This window comes from Mytilus galloprovincialis, chromosome 13 (assembly GCF_965363235.1).
Source record: "Mytilus galloprovincialis chromosome 13, xbMytGall1.hap1.1, whole genome shotgun sequence".
NCBI classification, from domain to species: Eukaryota; Metazoa; Mollusca; class Bivalvia; order Mytilida; family Mytilidae; genus Mytilus; species Mytilus galloprovincialis.
Genome location: NC_134850.1, coordinates 70,543,995 through 70,547,620, shown reverse-complemented (window position 1 = coordinate 70,547,620; position 3,626 = coordinate 70,543,995).

Sequence of the window (3,626 nt, the reverse complement as noted above, 5' to 3'; positions counted from 1 at the left end):
GAAAATGATATTTTAGAATCCGCACTTTACATACACTGTTAAATGATATAAAATAAAACATGATATATATCATAATTTCAAACGATGCGATTCTAAGTCAGTCAGACTTGCCTGTTTTAGAATACATATCATCTTGTTAATCATTTTCTCTACCCTGATAGAAATAGTTTCATTGATGTGTACATAAATGATGAAAGTGTACTAAATACTTACTTCGGTTTTTGCTTCTGGCAAGTAAACAAATATCATCTCAAACTGTAAATGTGTGTAAATTCAGTTTGTATAACGGTTGTCTTTCGTAGAATATCAATAAAAACATATTATTACTGTCTTGAATAAATTCAGACAACATGGTCAATAATGAGTAGTACATGTATTTCTGATGAGGATTAGTATGCTAAACATCGCATACTTCTCCGGATTGCACACATGTTTCAAGTTTTATTTTACTCAATTAGATCGATACAGCTGCTGGGGTATTAAGTAAAGTGTCTCTATACAGAACAGATGGAACTCATTTATCACAAACTGGAAATAAGGTTTTCTTGAATATATACCAAGGGGGTTTGCGTATTTTCTACGCACAATAAAATCAACTTTTCCAATCCTTCAATAATGAAGCATTTGTGGAGGTGAAAAGCTAAGTCAGTTTTAGTACAATTGGGCTCATGATGAGGTCCGGGGGAGACAGGTAGTGATTGGGGGTTTATTTCACTTGGTTTTTGCTCTTGGTCTAACAAGTCTACAATTTGCAGGTTTTGATATTAAAGGATGACCGGGACTTCAACATAGTTTAGAAAATACGTCATCAACTCTAGACTGTTGTTCTTCATCTCATGGTTATTTGTTCAGTATTTTGTTAGTGTCTCCTTTGATGAGCATTGCAATTTTATAAACTGATAGATCTTTCAAGTCATTTCATAAAAGCTATCCGAGAGAATGAGATCGCACCAGATTCTTCATAAAATTCGGCTTTTTTTCAAAAGAAATTTCGGGATTCATTTTCCAAATCTTTAATAATAAATTTATAAATTTTATTTAAACATGTTTAACATAATATTTGATTTGTTTCAAAAAAGGTGTTACTTAAATTGAGGTATATTGTGCCAAGAACGCTTACCTTACTTCTGTTATAGGGCCGTTACTACATGAAGACAAATGCCTCAAGTTGGAAATTTCAATACCAAAAAGCTTGTATGCATTGGACGTAGCCCCTGTTTTTTTCGGAATCTATCTTTACTTATTCATTTTTGATTTTCAGTGCTATTTGTCTTATTGTTTGTCGTGTTGTATTTATTACCGAGTTTGTCTTTTGATCATTGATTGTTCTTCTGTATTGTCTTAGTGTTGCATTTCTTAGGTAATTTAGTAATGTTGGTTTAAACTGAATCATGCGTTTTATTTTATATAAGGACTTATAAAATTATGTTACACCTTAACTATTTTAAATTTAATGCTAGTTATAGGAGCTGCATTAAGTTGTTATTGAAATAGCTATATCACTGATAATCATCCTCTCTTAGATTTAATTTTTTTTTAAAAACACATTATTTAAAGGTATAAAATATAAAAAAAATCTGCAAGCCGAAACACAATAAACAGCAGTCACATACTTAACTATATGAATTACATGTTTGTATTGTCCTACATATTGGTGTTTTGATGTTGTCCGTCTTACACTGAATCTATACTGTTTGCTTTATGGAAAAAAAATGATTAAAACAGAACTTGCGTTTTCAGATTACTAAAGGGTCTAGGAAACTCTCAGATAGCACGATTTGACCATTTGTTCAACAAAAATAAATAACCGATCCAAAACAATCCTCCACTCCCCACAAACACGCTACCACCACCGAACATTAAATGGTCTTCTCCTTAACACTGTATCGGTGTCATATGCATCTCTGGAATCAACTGCTAGATTTTATAACAATACCGTCAGTTAAATGTCGTTAATAGTCCAAACTTATACCCGAGGGTCCTCAGACTCTGCTTCACAAAAGGGGACGAATGATACCCGAGGGACAGTCAAAACTCATAAATCGATAAACTGACAACGCCATGGCTAAAAACCAAAAACCGACAAACAATAGTTCACATGACACAACATATAAAACTAAAAAATAAGCAACACAAACCTCACCAAAAACTGGGGGTGATCTTAGATGCTACTAAAGTGTAAGCAAATCCTGCTCTACATGTGACACTCGTCGTGTTCTTCTCATGTTAAACAACAGTAACAAGTAATTTTGAAATACTTAAACAGGTTATATAAAAAGTAAAATCACAAAAATACTGAACTTAGAGGAAGATCAATTGGGAAAGTCCATAATCACATGGCAAAATCAAATAACAAAACGCATCAAAAACGAATGGACAAAAACTGTCATATTCCTGACTTGGTACAGGCATTTTCAAATGTAGAAAATGGTGGATTAAACCTGGTTCTATAGCGCTAACCCTCTCCCTTTAATGACAGTCTCATCAATTTCCGATATTTTTACATTGATGCGTTAAATAAACAGACACAATAAATATAATAGTTAAAATATGGGTACATCAGTCATCATCGCTTAACAATTTTAAAAGGAACAATTAAACAGAACACAAAAACATCTACTATCTACGAACACATTTATTGAGTGTCTGACGTCAGAAAATTTTATACGTCACATAAATTTGTCGTTCAATGTGCGTACAAACAATTTTAAAATTTTCATGGGAATGTTAGCATACAGGGTTAAAAAATCAAAAGTATGTAAGAATAAATTTATGAAATAGACCGAGATTTAAACTAGTCCAAAAGTTATATATAGAATTTATAAGAATCCAAAAATAGTTAATACCACTACGCGATTGAATGATTTTGACGTTTGTGGTTCAACGTATATTGTAATTCATAATAGAAATATATCATAATGACATATAATAGAACAATATCATACTGACGAGATCTTTTAAAGTACAGAGTCACGTTATAAGAACAAAAGAAATACAAAAAGTCGCAAATACAAAACAAACCACAAAAACATTAAAGCCAATACAGGGCAGTACACTCTATATAAAAGTACATTGGGTAATGTCTTAAACCCAAATACATCATTAACTACAATTATGCATAAGATTTGTTATCTTATCTCGTCATACAACTTAAAATCAGCACTAAATCGCATTATTGTGGCGTTGTCATCGTGAATAAGAAGACCTGATTTGTGAATATGAATTTTCGAACACACTCATTGTCACCACAATATCCATCATCATATCAGTTTAGTAAATTATGATTTCGTCATTATGACTTCCGAATTGGATGTGGAAACCCTAATCCGACAAAACATATGGACTTTTCTCATTGTTGACGGCCGTTAGATGACCTTTTGTTGTTAACTTCTGTGTCATTTTTTTTATTGTGTGGAGAGTTGTCTTATGGGCATTCATACCACATCTTCTTTTTTATATAGTATGAAATGAAACCTCTAGTAAATATACAGACGCTGTTGAATTTTGCTTAATGAAAATGGGAGACCTTCATTTCAATTTGAAATTGCGTATAAAATTTTCAAAATTACTTAAAACTGTATCTTTTAAACTTGTGTTTGTTGTTTTCATAACATCAAACACAAGTG